The sequence below is a fragment of the Copadichromis virginalis genome, linkage group LG9 (assembly GCF_057382275.1).
Source record: "Copadichromis virginalis isolate Kocher_CV1m ecotype Utaka linkage group LG9, C_Virginalis_male_GT1.1, whole genome shotgun sequence".
Taxonomy (NCBI): domain Eukaryota; kingdom Metazoa; phylum Chordata; class Actinopteri; order Cichliformes; family Cichlidae; genus Copadichromis; species Copadichromis virginalis.
The window spans coordinates 35,595,859-35,607,441 of record NC_140626.1 but is presented as its reverse complement, the minus strand read 5'-3'; positions in this window follow the sequence as shown (position 1 = coordinate 35,607,441).

The following is an 11,583-nucleotide window of genomic DNA, read 5'->3' as shown; positions in this document are numbered from 1 at the left end:
ATGGTAGATGTCCCCACAATGATATGAAAACAGAATTGTGTGTGAGTGTGTGCGTGTCGGACAGTAAAGTGTTAACGTGTTGCAGTGAGTTCTGGGATATCGGATGGCTTTACTGACACTCGGGCTGAAACTGGAGCTGAAATTTGAACCATAATTCAGTTTAAAGGTGGAGAAGGAGCTGGAGGTGAGAGCAGTGCTGGGAGGGACAGAGATCTGAGCCTCCTCTTCACTGAAGGAGCAGCTGCACAGAGCATGCTGAGGCCCACGTTCCTCCTACGTGGAAGCTTCTGGAAATGTTTAAAGCTGCTGATCCTTAGTCAGCAGTGAGCGTCTGTGATATCATCAAGTCATCAGCACATTTAAAAACAACACGGGGCGACCAAGAGCGGCAAAACAACGAGGCAAAGGAAAGAAAATCAGCAAAGCTCAGATTATACAGCAGCACACCTGTGTGTGTGTGTGTGTGTGTGTGTGTGTGTGTGTGTGTGTGTGTGTGTGTGTGTCCAGAGTTTGAACCCATAACTTCACCATCATCTTTTTAAACATCTCACAAGAAGAGTTCATCTGACAGTCACACACACACACGGGTAATGATCTGTTAGATCGCTCCATCCATGCCCTGTATTGATCGTAGTATTGATCGGTCCAGGCGGCTGATCGTCTCTGTCCACAAACGCGCTCCACTTACAGCTGATTACCTCACACACACACACACACACACAGAAACGTGCTTACTGCTCTTCTGGGGACCTCACATACACTTGTGTTCATATCCTGAGGAATTAAACTTGTCACCATTTTCATTCATTGGACTGGTTTCAGTGGAGCCTCCCATGCTTCCAGAGACAAACCCGAGCAGCTTCAGGTAGTCCTGCAGGTCTCTTCATCACTGAGAAAAATCTCTGTTCCACCAGGAGCTGGAGAACGAGCGAGAACCTCAGCAGGTGTTTGTGAGAACACGATCAGAAATATCAGGAGTACCAACGCTGCTCTGCAGCTTCAACTAATAAAGGCTGATCACTCAGAGCTGCGTTTTTTTATGTGGAAAAGTTTCATCAGAACTTTCTGAGATCCTTTCGACTTTGTGAGAACCTGTGACTAAAACTAACTCTGGAAACACCACCTGTGCAGGTGTTTGTCTACCAGCTACACCTGTTAGCTTCCTCACGGGGTGGTCTGAGCTCCAGTACTGATGTCCTCCGAGCTCCACGCCAGCCGACTAAACTGATCACAAAGCGCATGTTTCTGTGAAGCACTACATTGCTCTTTATTATCAATATTTCTGAAAAAAAAAAAAGGAGCGTCATACACACACATACTTGTATTTGTGTCTCTGTGAGCACCCTCAGTGTCTTACTGCCTTCCCTGAACCATAAATCGAAGCCTCCTCCTCGGGGTTGAGGAAAGAATCCAACGCTGAATCACCAAACCTGCAGTTCCTCTAATGTCCACTGGAGGCTTTATTTAGACAGTGCATCTTCCTGTTGGTCCTCACAGTGGAACAAAAACTAACCGTTGCAGGTTGATGTGCCATCACACAGTCTGGCCAGCAGCCGTCTGATTGGACGCTTCCATTGAATCAACCTCATAAATCTCAATTTAGAAATTTAGAGAAACTTTATCGATCTGCTACTCTGTGGCCAAACAGTGTGTGATCGACTGTGCGTGTGTGTGTGTGTGTGTGTGTGTGTGTGTGTGTGTGTGTGTGATTGAGGGTTTCCAGCATTTCAGCCCCCAAATAATTTGCTTTCTTTTCTCATCAATACTCACACACACACTCTGTTTTCCCTGCTCAGCTGATCCACTCTGCAGTGCTTTGACTCCTGGATCCGGCTAAAGGACAACAGGAAACTACTGAAGGATTCCTGGAACACCGGGATGTTCTTCAAGGAGCACAGCCCTGTTGGAAGCTCCTTCTTTAAAGGTCTACAGTTGAATAACAAACCAACAACACTTTAAGGCTGATAATTTCATCAGGTTTCCTTGAATCTCCTCAAGAACCCATAATAGTGCACAGGTGTGGTTCCATACCCTCAGCGACTCGTGCAAACTACTGAAGAACCCAAAAGCTCACATATGAATCCTTCTGGCCTCACTGTAAACAAACTGTAAATTTCCAGATTGTTTTATTTTATTTTATATTTATTGTCCTCCTTGTATATACTCATTCACTGTATATAAAGTTCTGTCTCTCTCTCTCGTTTTTTCTTTGCACATTCGTGGAGCGTATCAGGTCACATTTCACTGCGTGTTATACCTGTATAACCATGCACGTGACAAACAAAGAATCTTGAATCTTGAATTGAAAGCTTCTCGAGGACCAAACTGAACCCTGCTGTTGATCCTTGGATCATCATTTATTATATTTTCCTGGAATTTACTCGAAGATCTCCAGAATCTTCAGGAATCAGTACAAGAGGGACCAGGATGCACTGAAAGTAATACAAAACACAGGATACCTGCAAACATCTAAAAGGACACCTGGAAAGGGCTTCAGGTTCAAGCAGTAGCGGTTTTTGATATGGGCAACATGGGCGGGGCGGCAGGCTGAAGCAGCATCTAATAACCAACTCGCAAAATAAAACAAAATAAAAACAAACCAACAAACACGAAAACAACAGACATCATGATACAGACTTATAATTTGCACTGATGGTTTTTTGAAATTCTATAAAGTGAGCGCGAGAGCCCTCGGTGCACCTGCTCGCTGCTGAAGTCAAAGTAAACTTTATTGTCATCTCCGCTACAGTACACTATATATAGAGATGAGACGACGAGGCTCCAGTTACAGCAGTGCAAGTAAACAAACAATAAATATAAGAAGAGTAAGAAAATAAATATGAACTTTAGGACCAGGGGTAAAGTGATCAATAACAATTTAATATTTAGAATTTACAGTTTGATGATTTAAAGTCTCACACAACCCGTCGAAAGGGGAGGGCCTGGCTGCTTGCAAATAGAGCACATTTCATTCATAATGTTGTAAATCCAAGATCGTTTTGTATTCATGATTTGAATCCTGGGTTGTGCGAAATCCCAGAAATAAACCCTAGAGAAAGTGAATCTGTGAACTAAGGTGTAGGTCTATTAGGTTATGTTGTGGTGATCCTCGGGTTGAGGGATGGGTGTTCATACTGGAGTGCAAAATTAAAACCAATGGAAGATGGAAGTTCAAAGCCATCAGGTGCAAAAGATACAGGTAAACAGATGTGTCATTGGATTGCATTTATATAGCGCTTTTCTAGACACTCAAAAGGCTTTACAATGCCACTATTCATTCACACACTGGTGGAGGCAGCTACAGTTGTAGCCACAGCTGCCCTGGGGCAGACTGACAGAAGCGAGGCTGCCATATCGCGCCATCGGCCCCTCTGGCCAACACTAGTACGTGGTAAGGTAAGGTGTCTTGCCCAAGGACACAACGACCAGGAAAGACAGAGCAGGGGCTCGAACCGGCGACCTTCCGGTTACAGATGAGCTTCCCAACCCCCTGAGCCGCGGTCGCCCATAAATATAAAATAATGGAAGGTCATGTATCCTGAAACAATTAGAATCAGAATACTTTATTAATTCCTAAGGAAATTATGTGGGTTACAGTTGCTCCAAGAAGAAATGGTAAAAAATAGTAACAGTAACAGACTAAACTCCAAACAATACATGATGTTACAGATTTTACACATTTAAGAAACAGCACTAATAAATGCAGGTCACTCAATTATAAATATCAAGGACTAACAGAGGTGATTATAAAGAAATATCAAGAAAATTGACAAGAATATTACAGAGTAGAAAAGAGCGTGTGTAAAAAGGGTGTAACTATTGCAGTGTTTACAGTGTGTTAGATGGATGAGCTGTACAGGGAGATGGCCAAAGGCAGGAATGACTTCCTGTGTCATTCAGTGGTGCTTTTTGGTAATCTCAGTCTCCCACGAGACTATCCAGCACGTCATGGAGTGGGTGGGAGCAACATTATCGGCCTTGTGGATCAGTTTATTTAGTCTGTTGGCATCTGTGACCCTCAACCTGCTGCTGGAGCAGAAGGAGTGTTCGCCCACGGCGCCAAACAGGCTAGGACCGCCGCTGGGTTCAAGATTAAAGTAAATAAAACTTCAAAACCTCACAGACCTCATGAAAAAATGGTGGTGTGGTTTATGGTAAGTTCAGGGTCCCTGGATACTCAGTGGGAGGAGCTTGGATAAAAGGCCATGCGTCAGGAGAGACACACCTTTGCCTTTGAAGGAGGTTGATTCACCACAGCAGATGTGAAGACGCAGCGTCTCATGTAAGTGTTAATGCAGTGAGAGACTGATTGGTTACCCGGTGTTAGGTTAGGCTAGGGTGACCATATTTTGATTTCCAAAAAAGAGGACACTTGGCCCAGTCATGAAGAACTTTAATAATACTGTTTGCTTAAAGAAAACGTTAACATATTTAAACGATGCCTTCTATGTGCTGTTAAAAAATGGTGAAATAAAAAGTGTCATACAGGCTTTTACAAGTCAACAAGTGCAAAAGAAGAGGACTGTTGGTCACCCTAGCTTAGGCACATACTGTGTTGCGGTCTGTCGGCTTCCTGGTGGAGCCGGCGTGCTCCTGTGTCGGGTTTGAGGTGCAGCAGTAACGACCACCTCAAGGACCACCCAGACCCTGCCTTTGCTTTAGGACAGGGGTGTCCAACTCCAGGCCTCGAGGGCCAGTGTCCTGCAGGTTTTAGATCTCACCCTGGGTCAGCACACCTGAGTCACATCATTAGTTCATTACCAGGTCTCTGGAGAGCTTTCATTTAGCCATTTAAATCAGCTGGATGAGGGGCACATCTAAAACCTGCAGGACACTGGCCCTCGAGGCCTGGAGTTGGACACCCCTGATTAAGACAATCATCTTGTCAGGCTCTTTGTCCAGCAGCACCTGAACACATCACTGGAAGCACTGTCTCTGCCCCTCCCTCCCATTCATTTGAATACATTGCACTACAGCTCCCCGGATCTACCCCCACCATTATATGTACTGTTTATCCGCCACCTAAGCCAAATAAGGATTTTTTAAATGAATTTTCTGCTCTTCTCACTCATTTCTCTGTACTTTCTCCTAATCTGATAATTGTTGGTGACTTCAATATTCATATGGACAATGACAAAATCCCTCTTTCCAGAGATTTTACCTCCTGCCTGGAAAGTTTTGGGCTTCTACAGTACATAAAGTTTTCTACTCATCTAAAGGTCATATCTTGGATTTGGTCTGTTGTTGTGGCCTTACCCCCACCCATTGTAAAGCCACATTGTTTCTCCAGTCTGATCATATGTTTATTTCTTTTAATGCAAACTCCCACAGTGGGCTCCCCTTAAACATTGAACGGTCTCATTTTCCAGTTCAGCACCATGGTTTACCCCCGACCTGCGTCACCTTAAAGCTAAAGGACGCCAACTCGAACGTCTATTCAAGAAAACTGGACTTAGTATTGTTACAGCTGTGGCCATAAGAACACTGTGTGGACTGTTTTGTTCTGTGTCTCTTTACTGTGCTTAAGACTCTTTGCAGGTCCCTCCCCTAATGAAGAGTAGTGAGCAGCTGATTGGACCGTGGAACACGTGACCGTGTTCAAAAAGCCGCTCTGACAGCTCCCGCCGGAGAGAGAGAGAGAGGAGTAGTTTGACAGCCGACGCAGTCCTGACCCTGGTTTCCAGCCTATACTTTTGCTGTGTATGTGTGTGAGCGTGCTCTGTGAGAGCCGCTCCGGGTGTATTAACTTAGTGCTGAGGCACCCATAGACTGAAGCGGAAGGGGTGAGCCGCCTTTTTCTTTGGAACAGTTTTCTCCTGTTTTCCGGGTTAGGGAGCGAGGGTTAGTATTGTTATTTGTTTGTTCTGTTTCTTTCTTAGGGTTTAGTTAGTTTTCTCTGGTGGGACTTAGTTGGTTTTGTTTATTATTTTGGCCTGGGTTCACCCTGGAGCTATGCTTCATTTTATTATTATTTATTACCTTCAATAAAATCACCTTTTTTACTCGCAACTGGTTTTGGATGTTTGGCTTGGGAATCAGGGCGGGGATTTGTCTCTCTCTCCTCCAACCCTTATGTGCGTCTCTACACGCCTAGACTAGGGGCGTAACATAAATGGGGGCTCGTCCCTTTTCGTTCGTGTGATTGGTTCGTTTCCCTTTTGCGTTTGCGGTGGGGGGAAACGTTGTGGAGGGTGTGGGAAGACGTTTCATTCGTCTATGCGGTAGGCATGAGTTTTGCGGGTCTGGAGTGCGCGGATGCGGTTAGTGGTCTGCAGTTTTTCTTTTTTGCTTTGCTCGTGATGTCGTTTGACATGGATGATTTTGCGCAACAGCCCTCCATTGAAATGTTGGAGCGGTGCACAAAAGCAGATTTGTTAGTAGTGGCTAATTTATTCAATGTGAATGTTCCTAAGAAGGCGGAAATTAAACAATGTTTGATAGAGAAAGTGGTGGACAGGGGAGTGTTTGGGAGGCAGAAAACTTCGCCGAGTGGGTCTGGGAGTTTGGAGACGGCAGTGGGGGCGGAAGCTGCTGGGGCCGTCCCGAAACCTACCAAGGGGCGGATGACGTCGGGGGTGGAAGCTCCTGTCGCCGTTCAATCTCCTAAATTTGACCCGACTGGCCAGGTTGGGGCGGGTTTGGTGACGGATGATCTCAAGCTTGCCCTTCGCTTGAAGGAGGTGGAGCTGGAGGCTAAGGCTAAGGAAGTCGAACTCATGCATCTCCGCATACGAGCTATGGAGCTGGATCCTTCTCAAGCGAAAGACGCTGTTCCCGTCCGTGTAAGTACACTCCCCGACACTTCCATCGTAGACCAGTTTAACGCTAGCAAGCAGGTTGTTTTGGTACCTCCTTTTAGGGAGGGAGAGGTTGATTCCTATTTGTTGATGAGTTGATTCCACTGCTTTTGAGCGCATCGCAACCACTTTAAAATGGCCAAAGGATGTCTGGAGTCTGTTGTTGCAATGCAAATTAGTACCACTACACAATGTGTTTCTTCAATCGACGCTCGTTTCGGGCGCGATCAGTTGCCAGTGCCCGGAGTTGCAATGATTCTGGGGAATGACTTAGCGAACGGGAAAGTGTTTTCTATCCCGAGAGTGGTTGAGAATCCTGTGCCTGATACTTTGTTATCTGACCCTGCCGCTGAGCGCTCCCCCTCTGTTTTTCCTGCCTGCGCTGTAACTCGCGCGCACAAGTGCAAGTATGGTGATGTTGATTTGTCTGATTCTTTTCTCTGCGCTGGTGGTGAGCCGGAGTCTGGATCTAAAACCTGTGACCCGCTGACGGGCGACTCTGAGGCGATGCTGTCTATTAGCCCATCAGTGACATCTCAACTGCCTTTGGGAGTTAACAAAAAGGATTTTGTTTTGGCACAACACAGTGACCCGACTCTTGTGGGTTGTTTTTCAGCTGCCAACTCTAGTGACCAGTATCCTCGTGTTTATAGTGTTGAGGATGATGTGTTGATGCGTACCTGGTATCCGCCTACAGCTGGTGATCTGGGCTGGAATGTGTTTCAGCAGGTTCTGGTGCCTCAACAGTACCGACACAAAGTTCTTAGTCTTGCCCATGACAGCTTTTCTGGACATTTAGGTATTAGAAAAACCTACCACCGCATTCTGCGTCATTTCTTTTGGCCAGGATTGAAGAATGACGTTGCTAAGTATTGTCGTTCTCGTCACACCTGTCAGATTAGTGGTAAGCCTAACCAAGTCATTCCACCCGCTCCATTACACCCTATGCCAGTTTTAGGGGAACCTTTTGAACACATACTCATCGACTGCGTTGGTCCACTTCTTAAAACAAAATCGGGCCACCAGTACCTCTTGACTTTGATGTGCGTTGCTACACGTTTTCCTGAGGCAATTCCATTGCGCACCCTTAAGGTTAAACCAGTTGTTAAGGCGTTGGTGAACTTCTTTTCTACTTTCGGGTTACCAAAAGCGGTCCAAACCGACCAAGGCTCTAATGTCATGTTTAAGATTTTTGCTCAAGTTTTGCAATCACTTGGCATTAAACATCAGAAATCTAGTGCCTATCATCCGGAGTCGCAAGGTGCGCTCGAGCGGTTTCATCAGACATTGAAATCTATGATGCGGAAATTTTGCCTTGAGTCTGGAAAGGAGTGGGATGAGGGGTTATTTCAAAAATTCTTGAAAAAGTAACCATAATAGAATAGAATAGAATTCAACTTTATTGTCATTGCACATGCACAGGTACAGGGCAACGAAATGCAGTAGCAATGCAATAACCTCTATGAACAATTTCAATCTGGTTTCCGCCCCAATCATAGCACAGAAACTGTTTTGTTAAGGATTACCAATTCAATTCAATTCAATTCAATTTTATTTATATAGCGCCAAATCACAACAAAAGTCGCCTCAAGGCGCTTCATAGATACAGAGAAAAACCCAACAATCATATGACCCCCTATGAGCAAGCACTTTGGCGACAGTGGGAAGGAAAAACTCCCTTTTAACAGGAAGAAACCTCCGGCAGAACCAGGCTCAGGGAGGGGCGGCCATCTGCTGCGACCGGTTGGGGTGAGAGAAGGAAGACAGGATAAAGACATGCTGTGGAAGAGAGACAGAGGTTAATAACAGATATGATTCAATGCAGAGAGGTCTATTAATACATAGTGAGTGAGAAAGGTGACTGGAAAGGAAAAACTCAATGCATCATGGGAATCCCCCGGCAGCCTACATCTATTGCAGCATAACAAAGGGAGGATTCAGGGTCACCTGGTCCAGCCCTAACTATATGCTTTAGAAAAAAGGAAAGTTTTAAGCCTAATCTTAAAAGTAGAGATAGTGTCTGTCTCCCGAATCCAAACTGGAAGCTGGTTCCACAGAAGAGGGGCCTGAAAACTGAAGGCTCTCCCTCCCATTCTACTTTTAAATACTCTAGGAACAACAAGTAGGCCTGCAGAGCGAGAGCGGAGCGCTCTAATAGGGTGATATGGTACTACAAGGTCATTAAGATAAGATGGGGCCTGATTATTTAAGACCTTGTATGTGAGGAGCAGGATTTTGAATTCAATTCTGGATTTAACAGGAAGCCAATGAAGGGAAGCCAAAACAGGAGAAATATGCTCTCTCTTTCTAGTCCCTGTCAGGACTCTTGCTGCAGCATTTTGGATTAGCTGAAGGCTTTTCAGTGAGTTTTTTGGACATCCTGATAATAATGAATTACAGTAGTCCAGCCTGGAAGTAATAAATGCATGAACTAGTTTTTCAGCGTCACTCTGAGACAGGATATTTCTAATTTTAGAGATGTTGCGCAAATGGAAGAAAGCAGTCTTACATATTTGTTTAATATGTGCATTGAAGGACATGTCCTGGTCAAAAATGACTCCAAGGTTCCTCACCGCGTTACTGGAGGCCAAGGTAATGCCATCCAGAGTAAGAATCTGATTAGATACCATATTTCTAAGATTTTCAGGGCCGAGTACAATAACCTCAGTTTTATCTGAATTAAGAAGCAGAAAGTTAGCGGCCATCCAGGTCTTTATGTCTTTAAGACATTCCTGCAGTTTAACTAATTGGTGTGTGTTATCTGGCTTCATGGACAGATAGAGCTGGGTGTCATCTGCATAGCAGTGAAAATGTATGCTATGTCTTCTAATGATACTGCCTAAGGGAAGCATGTATAATGTAAACAGAATTGGTCCTAGCACTGAACCCTGTGGAACTCCATAATTAACCTCAGTGTGTGAAGAGGACTCTCCATTTACATGCACGAATTGGAGTCTATTAGATAGATATGATACAAACCACTGCAGTGCAGTACTTGTAATACCTACAGCATGTTCTAATCGCTCTAATAGGATATTATGATCAACAGTATCGAACGCTGCACTGAGGTCTAGCAGGACAAGCACAGAGATGAGTCCACTGTCAGAGGCCATAAGAAGATCATTTGTAACCTTCACTAAAGCTGTTTCTGTGCTGTGATGAGCTCTGAAACCTGACTGAAACTCTTCAAATAATCCATTCCTCTGCAGATGATCTGTTAGCTGTTTGACAACTACTCTTTCAAGGATTTTTGATATGAAAGGAAGGTTGGAGATTGGCCTATAATTAGCTAAGACTGCTGGGTCTAGAGATGGCTTTTTGAGTAAAGGTTTAACTACAGCCAGCTTGAAGGCCTGTGGTACATAGCTGATCATTAGAGATAGGTTGATCATATTTAAGATCGAAGAATTAATTAATGGCAGGACTTCTTTGAGCAGTTTTGTAGGAATGGGGTCTAAAAGACACGTTGAGGGTTTGGAGGAAGTAATTATTGAAGTTAACTCAGAAAGATCAATTGGAGAAAAAGAGTCTAACAATATCAATGGTACTAAGAGTAGCTGTAGATAATATTACATCTGTGGGATGATTATTGGTAATTTTTTCTCTAATGATAAAAATTTTATTTGTGACCTTCCAATGACCTTCTGATGGCAGCTGATTCTGGTCTCCTATCCATCTTCATCCTTCTTGATCTTAGTGCGGCGTTTGATACCATTTCTCACAATATTCTCCTGAACCGGTTAGCATCCATTGGCATTAGTCACACCCCCGTTGCCTGGTTCACCTCATATCTCTCAGACGGCACTCAGTTTATCCAATTTAAATCACACTCTTCAAGTCTCTATCCTGTTTTCCCCTCCACTCAGGTTAAAAGTTTGGGTGTCTTACTTGACAGTACTCTTTCATTCCAGTCTCACATTAATTACATAACACGGTCTGCATACTTCCACTTACGTAATATTAACCGACTCCATCACTTCCTTCCTCCCCATGCTGCTGCCATCCTTGTCCATAGTCTTATTACGTCCCGTATTGATTACTACAGTTCCCTCCTATTTGGTCTGCCTAAAAGGTTCCTTCATAAACTCCAACTTCTTCAAAACTCTGCAGCTCGGGTCATAACTTGCACTCCGTCATATTACAACAGTTCTTCAGCAGCTTCGCTGGTTGCCTATAAAAGCCAGGATAAACTGTAAAATCTTACTTCTCACGTATAAGTGTATCCATAAATCTGCTCCTTCCTATTTGTGTGACCTGCTCCATATCACCACTGTCTCCCGCCCTCTCAGATCCTCATCTGCTGTTCATCTTACTGTTCCTTCCGCTCATCTCATCACTATGGGACACAGAGCCTTCAGTCGCTCTGCACCTCGGCTCTGGAACTCTCTATAAGAAATATAGACTCTCTTCCCGCATTTAAGTCACAGCTCAAAACACATCTGTTCAAACTGGCTTATTCGCTTTAGTGCTGATTTTAATCTGTTGTCAAGTTCTGTTTTGCAATTTTAACTTATTTTATGCATTTTATGACTAATGCTCCTTTTATTAATTTTGTTCTTTGTAAAATGGTAAACGGCCTATATTTGTAAGGTGACCATGGGTTTCTGAAAGGTATCCTCAAATAAAACATGTTATTATTATCACACATGAAAGCCTTGGAGAGGAGGATGGCGCGGTTTCTGTTCTGAAACTTAAAAGTTATGATGCTCATATTTTTTTGTAAACCCCACCTTTGGATGTTTTCCTGCGAGCTGCTCGGATTCAAACGACGCCTGTAACATTTCAC